The sequence below is a fragment of the Macaca nemestrina genome, chromosome 10 (genome assembly GCF_043159975.1).
Source record: "Macaca nemestrina isolate mMacNem1 chromosome 10, mMacNem.hap1, whole genome shotgun sequence".
In the NCBI taxonomy this organism is placed as follows: domain Eukaryota; kingdom Metazoa; phylum Chordata; class Mammalia; order Primates; family Cercopithecidae; genus Macaca; species Macaca nemestrina.
Window position 1 is genome coordinate 20,913,123 of NC_092134.1, and position 14,851 is coordinate 20,927,973.

A 14,851-nucleotide genomic window follows, 5' to 3' on the forward strand; every position below is an offset into this window, starting at 1 on the left:
CTAACACGGTGAAACCCCCTCTCTACTAAAAAAATACAAAAACAAACTAGCCGGGCGAGGTGGCGGGTGCCTGTAGTCCCAGCTACTCGGGAGGCTGAGGCGGGAGAATGGCGTGAACCCGGGAGGCGGAGCTTGCCGTGAGCTGAGATCCGGCCACCGCACTCCAGCCTGGGTGACAGAGCGAGACTCCGTCTCAAAAAAAAAAAAAAAAAAAAGAAAAAGTTTTAAATGCATTTTCTCATTTGATTAATTTGTGTGCCTTAGAGGTGAGTCATTTAAACAAATATATTTACTTCTGAGAAAACTGAATTAATATTAGTTGTTTATGAACAGTTTTGAGTCTCAAAGTTTCTATCTGCAAAACTAAGTGGTGAATTTGAAGTGATTTAGCTAGGCCTGTTTTAAAAGGCTACTGATTTTAATAGCTTCCTAGCATTGGAAGAAAAAATTCTTGTGTGTCATTTACATTACAAGAACTATCATAAAAGGCTACCAGTTTCTTCTTGATCACAGCCAGTGATCATAATCATTCAATATACCCTATTTTGTCTTTGACAAGCTTTTGTTAAAAAACTTATTATAACAAATTTGGAAAATTGTAAAAATACGTAAGAGTAGGTGAGGTCACATAATAAACCCTTATGTACCCATCAGCAAGTTCGACAATTATCAGCTCATGGCTAATCTTATTTCAATTGTACTTCTACCTACTTCTCTCTTTCCCACGTTATTCCCATATTACTTTGAAGTAAATCCATTACATGTTATCTATAAATATTTAAGTATATATCGAATGATGAATACTTCTTTTGAAACATAACCACAATCGTATCTTTTTAATTTTTTTTATTTTTGAGACGGAGTCTCGCCCTGTCGCCCAGGCTGGAGTGCCGTGGCGCGATCTCGGCTCACTGCAAGCTCCGCCTCCCGGGTTCACACCATTCTCCTGCCTCAGCCTCCCTAGTAGCTGGGACTACAGGCGCCCGCCACCGCGCCTGGCTAGTTTTTTGTATTTTTTTAGTAGAGATGAGGTTTCACCGTGTTAGCCAGGATGGTCTCGATCTCCTGACCTCGTGATCTGCCCGTCTCGGCCTCCCAAAGTGCTGGGATTACAGGCGTGAGCCACCGCGAATCGTATCTTTTAAAATTAATAATTATTTAATATAATTAAATATATTGGCAGTGTTCAAATTTCCAATTGTTTTATAATTGTGCTAATTTTTTTTCTTTTTTTTTTTTGAGACGAAGTCTTGCTCTGTCGCCCAGGCTGGAGTGCAGTGGTGATCTCTGCTCACCGCAAGTTCCGCCTCTTGGCTTCACGCCATTCTTCTGCCTCAGCGTCCCGAGTAGCTGGGACTACAGGCGCCCGCCACCATGCCCAGCTAATTTTTTGTATCTTTAGTAGAGACGGGGTTTCACCATGTTAGCCAGTATGGTATGGATCTCCTGACCTTGTGATCCGCCCACCTCGGCCTCCCAAAGTGCTGGGATTACAGGCATGAGCCACCGCACCCAGCCTAATTGTGCTAATTTTTTAAAACGGCTCTTTGAATCAGAGTCTAAATAAGGCACACACACTGAGATTGGTTGATTTTTTGTTTGTTTGTTTGGTTTTGTTTTTTGAGACGGAGTCTTACCCTATTTTCCAGGCTGCAGTGCAGTGGCGCCATCTTGGCTCAGTGCATCCTTCATCTCCTGGGTTCAAGCGATTCTCCTGCCTCAGCCTCCCAAGTAGCTGGGATTACAGGCCTGTGCCACCGTGCCTGGCTAATTTTTGTATTTTTAGTAGAGATGGGGTTTCACTATGTTGGCCAGGCTGGTCTTGAACTCCTGATCTCAGGTGATCCACCTGCCTTGCCCTCCCAAAGTGCTGGGATTACAGGCATGAGCCACCGTGCCCAGCCAATGTTTTTTTTTTTTTTGAGATGCAGTTTTGCTCTTGTCACCCAAGCTGGACTGCAATGGCGGGATCTCTTTTCACTGCAACCTCTGCCTCCCAGGTTCAAGCAATTCTGTCTCAGCCTCTCAAGTAGCTGGAATTACAGGCACCCACCACCATGCCCGGCTAGTTTTTTGTTTTTTTTTTTTTTTTTTTTTTTTGTAGTTTTAGTAGAGACGGGGGTTACTGTGTTGGCCAGGCTGGTCTTGAACTCCTGACCTCGTGATCTGCCCACCTTGGCCTCCCAAAGTGCTGGGATTACAGGCGTCAGTCACCACGCCCGGCCATTTATGGCCATTTTTGCAGGAGTAAGGTGGTATGGCATTGTGGTTTTGATTTGCATTTCCCTGATCATTAGTGATGTTGAGCATTTTTCATAGGTTTGTTGGCCATTTATGTATCTTCTTTTGAGAATTGTCTATTCATGTCCATAGTCCCCTTTTTGATGGGATTGTTTTTTTTCTTCTTGCTAATTTGTTTGAGTTCATTGTAGATTCTGGATATTAGTCCTTTGTCAGATGTATAGATTGTGAAGATTTTCTCCCAGTTTAGTTAGTTATTTAAGATGGAGTCTAGCTCTGTCGCCCAGGCTGGAGTGCAGTGGTGTGATCTCGGCCCACTGCAACCTCCGCCTCCCCAATTCAAGCGATTCTCCTGCCTCAGCCTCCCTAGTGCCTGGGACTACAGAAACGCACAGCCACACCCAGCTAATTTTTGTGTTTTTTAGTAGAGATGGGGTTTCACCATGTTGGCCAGACTGGTATTGAACGCCTGACCTCAGGTGATCCACCTGCCTTGGCGTCCCAACGTGCTGGGATTATGGACATGAGCCACCGCACCTGGCCTCACTTATTTAAAGTGAAGTTTTCTCTCATCAGCCATTTGCTTACCTAGGTGTAGAATACATATGAGAAATCAGGATAAATTTCTGCTTATATTAAGCAATTTTCAAAATAATGAATTGGTTTGCCAACATCCTCCATGATAATTTTCCTTTTTGTAACAGTACGAACTTGTGGATTTAAACATTTGATGTGTTTCTGTCCCTTGCATTATTGTGCTTTTTGTTTGTTTGTTTGTTTAATAGACACAGGGATTTTGCTCTGTTGCCCTGGTCTTGAATTCATGGGCTCAAACAGTCCTCCCTCCTTGGCCTCCCAAAGTGCTGGAATTACAGGCATGAACCACCATGTCTGGCCTCTATTGTCCATACTAATCTGGCAATATCATTGTTTCTCAAAAGGGATAATTTTTTTCTAAAGAAGATATACAAATAGCCAATAAACCCATTAAAAGATGTGATGCTCAGCATCATTACCCATTAGAGTTAAAACTACATGAAGATGCTACTTCACACCCGCTAGGATGACTATAATCAGAAATACATAGTAACAAGTGGCACCAATGATGTGGAGAAATTAAAATCCTCATACGTTGCTGGTGGGAATGTAAAATGGTGCAGCCATCTAGGAAAATAGTCTATCATTTCCTCTAGCTGGTAAACAGAGTTAATATATGACTCAGCTCTTCCATTTTTAGGTATTTACACAAGGGGAATGGAAACATGTCTGTATAACCTGTGAATGAATGTTCATAGCAGCATTATTCATAATAGCCAAAAAATGAAAACAGTTAAAATGTCCATCAACTGATGAGTGGATAAATAAAATGTGATCTAGCTATATGATAGAATTTTATTCAGCAATAAAAGGAATGAAATACTGACACATGTTAAAATATGGATGACCCTTGAAAACAGTATACTAAGAGAAAGAGACCAATTACAAAAGACCCCACATAATATGATTCCATTTATATGAAATGTAAAGAATAGGCGAATCTATAAAGATAGAAAATAGAATAGGGACTGGGAGATTTGGGGAAAATGGAGAGTGACTGCTAATGGGTTCAGGGTTTTTTTTTTTTTTTTTGCGGTAGGGTGGGGGTGTGTGATGAAAATGTTCTGAAATGTGAATATATTATACTAAAGGCCATTGAATTATATTTTAGGTGGATGAATTTTATGGTATGTGAATTATGTTACAACAAACCTTTAATAAATATTATTTTTTTTTATAAAAGGAGTCCTTAAAGTCACCCAAGGAGCTTGCTTAAATGCAGATTCCAGGGTAATATCCTAGACCTCTGGAAAAATCTTTAGAAATGGATTCTAGGAATCTTTTTTTTTTTTTGTGACAGAGTCTTACTCTGTTGCCCAGGCTGGAGTGCAGTGATGTGATCTTGGCTCACTGCAACCTCCACCTCCTGGGTTCAAGCGATGGATTCTCCTGCCTCAGCCTCCCCAGTAGCTGGGATTACAGGCTCATGCCACCCAGACTGGCTAATTTTTGTATTTTTAGTAGAGATGTGGTTTCACCATGTTGGCCAGGCTTGTCTCAAACTCCCAACCTTAGGTGATCCTCCTGCCTCAGCCCCTGAAAATGCTGGGATTATAGGCATGAGCCACTGCGCCCTGCCCCAGGAATCTTTATATAAAGTAAGCACATCCAGGGATTTTGATGCACACTGTTTGAGTGATATATTATCAAAGTTCTTTATTATGCTTTGTGCATACCAGTAACTTCCTATTTCTGCTTCTGGTATAATAGAGAATAGGTTTTCCTCCTCCACATGACAGCCCTTCAGTCTTAGGAAGACAGCTCCCCCTTCCCACCTGTCTCTTTTGTAGGCCACGCACCCCAGGTTCCTTAACCATTTCTCATGTGACATGATTTCCAGATTAGTCGAATCATCTTCTTTTGTACACACTCCAGTCTCTTAATGATTCTTAAAATGAAGTACTCGGATCTGAACAGGATATTCCAGTTACAGTTTGACCATTGCAGAATATAAATGGGATTATTACCTCCCTTGTCGCTGACACTGGAATTCTACTGATGCATTTTAAGATTGCAGTAGCTTTTGAAAACAGTGTTGGCTCAAGTGAAGCTTGTGTTTAACTCAAACCTCGTTTATGCCACCCCTGACTCTCCCAGCTTTTATCTAGTCAGGTCTTTGTTCTATGACCATCAGCAAAAATTCCCTTTCTTGTTGGTGATCTGGTCTAAAACATGGAAATAGTATCTTTAATGTCATAACAATTATTTAGCAGTTTCAACTTTTTCAGAGCATTGCCTGTACATGATATCCTTAGATTTTAACAACTGCGTAAGATGAAGGGAGGTGCTACCCTCATTTTATAGATGCAGAAATACAGACTGAGAGAGCTGAAGTAAAATGCCTAAGGGGAGGGAGAGTTCTTTGCAGAGGCTGGCATAGAACCTAGTTCCCCCAACTCAGTGGTTTGAAATCTTGGCCGCACATTGGATTCACCTGTGGGATTTAAAAACTGATGCTGGACTGGGTGTGGTGGCTCACGCCTGTAATCCCAGCACTTTGGGAGGCTGAGGCAGGAGGATCACCTGAGGTCAGGAGTTCGAGACCATCCTGGCCAACATGGTGAAACCCCGTCTTTACTAAAAATACAAAAAATAGCTGGGTGTGGTGGTATGTGCCTGTAGTCCCGGCACTAGGGAGATTGAGGTATGAGAATTACTTGAATCCGGGAGGCGGCAGTTGCATGAGTCGAGATCACGCCACTGCACTTCAGCCTGGGACAGAGTGAGACTCCATCTCAAAAAAAACAAACCAAACCAAAACAAAAAAACTAGTGCCTAGGCCCCATCCTCAGATATTCGGAGGTAACCAGACTGGGGTGGGACCAACTCACTACTCTTGTTTAAAAGCTGTCAAAGCAATTCTAATATTCAGCCAGGGTTGAGAACAGCTGCCCTAAATCATATTCTGATGTCCCCTCCCCCTCACCACATGTATTTTCTTCATTTAATTAAAAGGTTCTTATGTGGAAGAGAGAGGATTATTTTCCATCATTCCAGAAGGCAAAAGTAAAATGAGTCCAAGTGGGAGAGGATTACTCAGATGTACAGTGGAAACCAGGTGTAAGTCCTAAGAGGATTATTCTTGGAATTTATTTATCTTCTCATTCATTAATTTATCAAACATTTATGTGCAAGACACCATGCTCAGCTCTGGGGACACAAATATGAGTATGACATGGTCTCCCCCTTTTGGGGCTCACAGTTGAAAGGGGAGACAAACTGTAAATAAATAACATCATAGTGGAGTGTGGTAAGTGTTACACGTATCAGAGCTGTATAATTTCTTTTTTAAATTTATTATAGTTTTGTATTAAAAATTGTCAACAGTGATTTTCTTAACATATTTATGCCAAACATTTGGTGAATATGTTGCACTATATTAGTCTTTACATTAAGCATGTAATTCAAGCAACTAACAGATAAAGTTAGTCTGCAGAAATTTTGTGGAAATATCTTCTTTCTCTAAATACCCCTAATAATAAAATGTACAACAATAGTATTCAAACCATTTTGAAGAGTTTAGTCCTACATCTTCCTTTTTTTTTTTTTTTTTGAGACAAAGTATTGCTCTGTCGCCCAGGCTGGAGTGCAGTAGTGCGATCTCAGCTCACTGCAACCTCCCACTGCAACCTCTGCCTCCCAGGTTCAAGGGATTCTCCTGCCTCAGCGTCCCAAGTAGCTGGAATTACAGGCACCCACCACCATGCCCGGCTAATTTTTGTATTTTTAATAGAGATGGGGTTTCACTATGTTCATCAGGCCGGTCTCGATCTCCTGACCTCAGGTGATCTGCCCGCTTCAGCCTCCCAAAGTGCTGGGATTACGGGCGTGAGCCACCGCGCCTGGCTAGTCCTCCAAATTTTTGATTTTTAAAAAATATTTTTATTAAAAAAAGTAGAGATGGGGTCTCACTGTGTTGCCCAGATTTGTCTCAAACTCTGGGGCTCAAGCAATTGATGCTACCACCTAGGCCTTTCCAAGTATTGGGATTATAGGCATGAGCCACTGTACCCAACCTCCAAATTCTATTCTGTTAATTACTAAGCATAGGTATATGATCTGTATTTATTTTGTCAAGATTTTATGTTGACGAAAAACTGATTTTGTAACATGGAGAAAATTTTAGATATAGATTTGATGCCTCAGATCAACTTTCAAGAGCCACTCTGTACATCACTTACTATACTTCCTTTGTAGATACCATTTATTAAAAACAAATCAATAGGCCAAGTGTGGTGGCTCATGCCTGTAATTCCAGCACTTTGGGACGCCATGGTGGACGGATCTCTTCAGGTCAGGAATTCAAGACCAGCCTGGCCATCATACAGAAATTAACCCGATGTGGTGGTGGATGTCTGCAGTCCCAGCTACTGGGAGGCTAAGGCACAAGAATTGCTTGGACCCAGGAGGCAGAGATTGCAATGAGCCGAGATTGCTCCACTGGACTCCAGCCTGGGCAACAGAGCGAGACTCTATCTCAAAAAAACAAAAAACAAACAAATAAAAAAAACCCAAACAAATCAATACATTCTTATTAAAACAGCTAAAACACTTTTCCTTATAGTTTGTAGCTGACCTTTTGATAAGAAGTATGTATACAGTATTGTGAAAACTCAGAAAAACTGTTTTGGAAAGGGGAAGAGAAAGAGAGGAAGTCAGAGTTTCTCAAAGTAGGTCTTGATGGAGTAGAGCTGAATTTTGAAAGGTAGGATTTATACTGAGTCATGTAGGCATTCAGGCAACAAGAGCAGGGAGATGGAAAAATAGAACCCTGGTCAAAGGGACAGCACAAAAGATCAAAACTGGGCAGGGGCCACAACAAGATGGAACTTTCATGGTAAAAGAATTTGAACAGTAATTTATTATGTATTGGAGTCCTCACAATTCTGACAATCCTGCTGTCACCAGGAGTTATATGAAGATCTGGGAAAGTCACCATATGCTGGAGATAGTTTTGCAGGGCTTAGCCAAAACTAAAAAAATCTAGCAAGAAGTCAGAGTCCATTTCAGTTTTGGCATCCGGTTAGAGGCTAAAACTCATGAATTAAAGTGTGAAATTTAATATCATCGTTATCATTTAGGTTTAAGACCCTTTTTACAAATAGGAGATGTTGAAAGTGGGTTTGAATAAACACATATTTCCAAGTTGGATAAGGTCATGCAACTTCAGGGTCTAATTTAATTGATAAGTGATCCACCCGGATTTGGGCTTTAGTAAGAGAGAATTCCAACCTCCCGTCATGATTTACTTACTTGGCTCACATGAGAGCTTTCAAGTCTTTGTTGATTGCAACATGCAATTCAATTTGGCTATGATTGCTGCTTCATTATGTGAAAAATGGTAGAAAAAAAATCTGTAGAAAGGTTTAAGCATCTATTCTGACATTTGAGAGGGTTTCAGTATTCTGCGTTTACTTTTAAGTTTTGTATTGGCAGGGTATGGTGACTCACGCCTGTAATCCCAGCACTTTGGAAGGCTGAGGCAGGAGGATCACTTGAGCCCCAGGAGTTTGAGATCAGCCTAGACAACGTGGTGAAACCCCACCTCTAAAAAAATTTAAAAATTAGCTAGGCATAGCGGTACGTGCCTGTAGTCCCAGCTACCCAGGAGGCTGAGGTGGGAGGATCACTTGAGCCCAGGCGGTGGAGGTTGCAGTAAGCCGAGATTGCACCACTGCACTCCAACCTGGATGACAGGGCAAGACCCTGTTTCAAAAAAAAAAAAAAAAGTTTTACATTGAGGTTGCGAGTCTAGCCAGTGGATCTCCTTTGAAATAATCCAAGTATAAATTCCTTTTATGCTGACAGGTTCATATAATGAATTGAATTGGTTAATGTCCCATACTGGGGAGTATAGTAATATAATTCATCTGCTTAGAGCCTGAGTGACCCTGAGTTTTAAACATCATTTCGTTTTGGAAATTGAAAGTTTTTTATCATTCATTGATAGTTCCCAATATCTGCAGGGTCTTTCCCATTTACCATCCTGTCTTCTATCCTAACCAGGAACATAATCAGCTCTACATTATTTGAAATTAACTGCTGCCAAAGCACAACAGATGGGACTAGTGAACTGATATAAGGAAAGCATTTCCTGTAGTACTTGTGTCACCATTTGTTTGACTACCAGTTATTTAAAGATAGCGTTTGTGTGTGAAAAATTATCAGTGCTAGTTATGACTGCTTTTCTTTTTTTTGTCTTTTGAAACTCAGAAGTTCTAAGCATTTCTTCTGTATAAACAATGTAACTTGTCATTAGTCTGTTGTTTTTTAAACGGAGAAAAAATAACATCCATGTTTCTATTATCACAAACACTAATTTCAAAATTGAACAAGTGTGTTTTACAGACTCCTAATTAGAGGGCAAATGCAATTTTGATACTGCTTTTTATTTTGTTTTTAATGATTTTTATTTAATATACTGATTTAATTTAATGATTATTTAATATAAATAATTTAGTATAAATAAAAAATATTTTTATTTAATATAAATAAAAATCATTAATATTCCATTTTGGGATGTTATAATTTAATTAAATACTTCCTCCCCGCCCCCCCCCCGAGATGGAGTCTTGCTCTGTCGCCCAGGCTGGAGTGCAGTGGCGCGATCTTGGCTCACTGCAACCTCTGCCTCCCGGGTTCAAGCAGTTCTCCTGCCTCAGCCTTCCAAGTAGCTGGGATTTCAGGCATGCACCACCACACCCGGCTAATTTTTGTATTCTTAGTAGAGACGGGGTTTCACCATGTTGGCCAGGCTGGTCTTGAACTCCTGACCTCAAGGGATCCACCCGCCTCAGCCTCCCAAAGTGCTGGGATTACAGGCGTGAGCCATTGTGCCCGGCCCAACACTTCCCTTTTGTACATTGAGATTGCTTCTGCCTTTCCCATTATAATAAACAATACTGCAATGAATATCTCTGTGTATTTCTTACTTCTAGAGTAAGAAGTAAGAATTATATTTCTAGGAATTTGCTTTAGGACAAATTCCTAGAAATATAATTTCTATTTCTTTCAGAAGTATGCTCAAATATATAGGAAAAGATGATTTTAGCTTCTTACTTGACCCTTTTCCAGAATTATCTCTCTGCTATTCTATACAACAAAGTAGATGGAAATCGATGTTTATCCTTACGGGATTATAGTAGTTTGTGCTAATGATTAGTCTAGTTAATGTCCTTATACATATATATAATATTCTGTACCACTTCAAAAGCATCTATATGCCTGTCCTCACTCCTACACTTACTTGAAATGCAGGTTGGCATTTCACATTTCACATCCAGGCTGGCTGGTATGTGTTGTCCAGTATTTTCTCAGAAAAAAATAGAAATAGTAAATTGGCTAAAATGATCTGATCGATCCTCTGTTTTGTTTTTTTTTTAAGAGACAGGGTCTACTCTCACTCAGGTTGGAATGCAGTGTTGCAATCATAGCTCACTGCAGCTTTGAACTCCTAGGCTCAAGCAATCCTCCTGCCTCAGCCTTTTAGGTAGCTGGGACTATAGGTGCATGCCACCACACCCAGCTAATTATTTTTTATTTTGTAGAGACTGTCTTGCCATGTTGCTTAGGCTGGTCTCAAACTCCTGGCCTCAAGTGATCCTCCCACCTGAACCTCCCAAAGTGTTGGGATTACAGGCATGAGCCATCACACCTGGCCTGACCACTGTGTTCTATCAAATATTGTAGTCTTGTTCAAAGCCAGATTTGGCCAACAAAGAATATTTTACCCACATTCAATTAGATTTTCCAGAATGACTGTTGTCTTAGTTTAAAAACACTTATGTTGGCCAGGTGCAGTGGCTCATGCCTGCAATCCCATCACTTTGGGAGGCTGAGGCAGGAGAATTGCTTGAGCCCAGGAGTTTGAGACTAGCCTGGGCAACATAGCGAGACCCTGTCTATACGAAAAAATTAGCCGAGTGTGGTGGTGCAGGCCTGTGGTTCCAGCTACTCAAGAGGCTCAGCCTGCAGTGAGCCATGATAGTTCTACTGCACTCCAGCAGCCTGGGTGATAGAGCAAGGCTGCTGGAGTCAGCCTGTCTCAAAAGAAAAAAAAAAAACTGCAACAAAACACATATGTTATGTGTGATTAAAAAAAATACATTAAGGCTGTGAGTTACTTTGGCAGTCACTCCCTTAATTAGGGTAACGTTAGCATTATCACCAAAGTACAGTTAGTAACCCTTCTGATTAAGGCCGACAGGGATATTCCCTTTTCCTTACATAGCTTTCTACTTTTTTAAAGAAAAAAATATTAAATTTGATGACATTTTGGTCAAGAGCAGTGGTTTTATCTGAGGATCTGACACAAATCATTTAATATTCATAAGTACCAGAATAGATGTGCCATAGCTGACTTACAAAAACCCAAAGGTATGATGTCTTTATAAAATGATTTTAGGCCATGACCTTCAAACTTTGGAATTCTAAAAAAGCAGCAGCATAGCAAACAGTTCTGAGTTGTCATAAGGGGCCACTGAAATGGATAATGCTGAGTAGCCTAATGGATTCCTGAAAGCATAGTGTGTTTTAGATACTGCCAGATCAATAAACACAACAGTCATTTAAGTGTGTAAGTTATATAATATTTGGTTAATTATATTATAACTCAAATTCTTTCAGTGTACTTGTCTTTCAAATCGAATGCTAAATATAACTGGAGTACTTGTAAAAATAGAATGGTCAGAAAAATGCAGAGTACATTATGTCATTTTTCTAAGCTATATTAAGTTAATATTTGGAGGTAGAGCTTCTGTCATACACATCATTTTATGTACCATGAAATGTCATATTTCAGAAGTACTCATGTTTAATAATAAAAAGCCCTGTTTTATGTTACTGAGTTGTTCATCATTTGAGTTTAATAAAAGACTGTATTGAATTTTTTTAGTAGTTGATTCGTAAGTAGATGATCGGTGTACCACAAATAAAAATGTATGTTGAGTACATAGGTAGGTATTTTATATAAAAGAGTTTTTTTGGGTAGAAGAAATAACAATACTGAAAAGCTTTTTTTTTTTTTTTTTTTTGTTTGAGACGGAGTCTCGCTCTTGTCTCCCAGGCAGGAGTGCAGTGGCCGGATCTCAGCTCACTGCAAGCTCCGCCTCCCGGGTTCACGCCATTCTCCGGCCTCAGCCTCCCGAGTAGCTGGGACTACAGGCACCCACCACCTCGCCCGGCTAGTTTTTTGTATTTCTTAGTAGAGACGGGGTTTCACCATGTTAGCCAGGATGATCTCGATCTCCTGACCTCGTGATCCACCCGTCTCGGCCTCCCAAAGTGCTGGGATTACAGGCTTGAGCCACCGCGCCCGGCCTGAAAAGCTTTTTTAAAGTGCCAACAACTTTATTATTTGTTTAGATGTTTATGACTGGGCAGATGATGAAATTTAAAATTTTGCAGTTTTCCACATCATTGAAAAATATTTGAGTAATCTTTATTGATTGTAATAGTGGAGGCTGGTTACTGATTTTTGGGGGGAATAGCACTAAAAAAATGAAAATAGGCAATATGACTTTCTTGAGTTTGATAGCAGCTTCAAGGCAGGTGGTTGCCCTTGAAATGTGATCATTTTTAAAGGAACTTGAGTTATTTTATCTACTGCCATCTGAAAAATAATCAGAAAGGTAATAATGTGTTTGGTGAATCTAAATAAAACGGTAGGGAAATACAGTTTTATATTACTTGATGGTGAAGGACATTTAATCAATCATTATTTGTTTGATGTGGTTGTATTGAAAACTAAGTAAGTGGCTGAGCGCAGTGGCTCACGCCTATACTCTTAGCGCTTTGGGAGGCTGAGGCAGGCAGATTGCTTGAGCTCTGGAGCTGGAAACTAGCCTGGGCAACGTAAGGAGACCTCCATCTCTACAAAAAATACAAAAATTAGCTGCATAGTGGCACGTGCCTCTAGTCCCAGCTACTCAGGAGGTGGAGGTGGGACAATTGACCACCTGAGCCTGGGAAGGTTGAGGCTCCAGTGAGCTAAGATTGCACCACTGCACTTCAGCCTGGGTGAGTGAGACCCCATCAAAAAAAAAAAAAAAAAAAAAAAAAAAAAAAGAAAGAAAGAAAGAAAAGAAGGAAGGAAGGGAGGAAGGAAGGGAGGAAGGGAGGAAGGGAGGAAGGCAGGCAAGCACCTCAGTAAAAAAAATCTCTAATTTGGCCGGGCGCGGTGGCTCAAGCCTGTAATCCCAGCACTTTGGGAGGCCGAGACGGGCGGATCACAAGGTCAGGAGATCAAGACCATCCTGGCTAACACGGTGAAACCCCGTCTCTACTAAAAATACAAAAAAATTAGCCGGGCGTGGTAGCGGGCGCCTGTAGTCCCAGCTACTCAGGAGGCTGAGGCAGGAGAATGGCGTGAAACCAGGAGGCGGAGCTTGTAGTGAGCCGAGATTGCGCCACTGCACTCCAGCCTGGGTGACAGAGCAAGACTCCGTCTCAAAAAAAAAAATCTCTAATTTTTATTTTTAATAATATTATTTTCAGTATATCTTTACCCAATGATATCTAGTTGAATACAACTATAGTCTGGTTGGAATTTTTTTTCCTTTTATTTAATCTTTAAAATTATCATACAGTCAAACTGGCCTTTTTCGGGAGGTGTGTAGTTCTATGAATTTTAACACGTTGTTAATTCATGTAACCACTACCACAACTGGGAACAATTCCTTCAACCTCCCCAAAAAAACTCCCTCATACTATTCCTGTGTAGTCAGACCCTACCCTTACCCCTAAACCCTGGTAACCATTGATCTATTCTCCTTTACCATAGTTTTCTTTTTTCCAGAATGTCATAGAAATGAAATCATACAGAACATAACCATGGAAGTTGGCTTCTTTCTCTCAACAAAATGCCATTAGATTAATTGAAGTAGTTATGTTTATCAATAGTTTCTTTCTTTGCTAAGTTGTTGGTTGAAATTTTACGGCATCCTGATATTACATCAGATCTGATAAGCTGGCACTGAATTTTTTTAAAACTATGAACATTTTTCATATTAGTTAACTGAGATACTTATAGTTAATTTTTTTAATTGGAATTTGTTGTTTTGTTTGTTTTCACAGTATTTTCAGTTTTATTATAAAAGTACACACCCAATAAAGATTAAGTCATTTCTTAACTCTGCCTGCATTCAACACTTGCTCTTTTTATTTATTTAATTTTATTTAATTTTATTTATTTTTAGAGACAAGGTCTCGCTACTAGGCTGGTCTTGAACTCCTGGCCTCAAGTGATCCTCCCACCTCGTCCTCCCTAAGTGCTGGGATAACAGGCGTGAGCCACCGTGCCCGGCCAACACTTGCTCTTGAGCAGCTTTCTTTGCTTTTACCATCTTGACAAGTTCGTTGCATCTTTTCATGCAGCCTTTCTTTGTCCTGCCAGGTACTGCTTGTGCTATTTTCTCTCATCTTTCAGGTGTGTTGACTGGGTATGTTTTCAACACTTGTTCAAAAAGCTTCTGTTCATTGTCCAAGGGGTGAAGTGGGTGCATGAACCTTAAAATCATTCTGAAGGTGTTTCATTGTCTGCTTGAGGCAATGTTCTTTTTAAAGTTTATCAAAAACCTTTTTTGTTTGTCATCTTTTTGATGAGGGTCCAATTTTTGGAGGCTCTTTGCTTTGCCAGTAACACCTTTGGTGGTTGTCTTGACATCAGTAGAAGAATGTATGTTGATGTAATTAGCAATAACTTCCCAACTTCCCATCTTGAATTGATTCCAGCAGGGAAGAGATTCATAGCCTTAACTTGTAGCTGCAGATGTCTTCTTACCAGTTGTTGTTGTCACTTCCACCTCTGGCAGTATTTCGCTGCATTCTTAGATGCTTATCACATATGAGCCCCAGCTTCCTGTTTCTCTTTTGTAATTTGTTCATTCATTTCTTCTGTTTTTCCAGAGCAACCATTCCTACTTCTTTTGTAGATGATGTATTTCATTCAAGTACTATAAGCTTTTTAGTTCAAGCTGATTACAAAGTTTTTCTACTTCTTCCATCATTTCTTTTT

The 14,851-nt window shown here is 40.3% G+C and overlaps 1 protein-coding gene and 1 pseudogene across 7 annotated transcripts in view; one reads left to right on the forward strand and one right to left on the reverse strand.

Annotated features, from left to right (window-relative positions):
• LOC105493730 (HECT domain E3 ubiquitin protein ligase 4) overlaps positions 1-14,851 on the forward strand; it is a 226,418-nt gene that overhangs the window by 47,261 nt on the left and 164,306 nt on the right. The window lies entirely within an intron of this gene.
• LOC139356774 (dnaJ homolog subfamily C member 2 pseudogene) lies at positions 12,439-14,843 on the reverse strand (annotated as a pseudogene).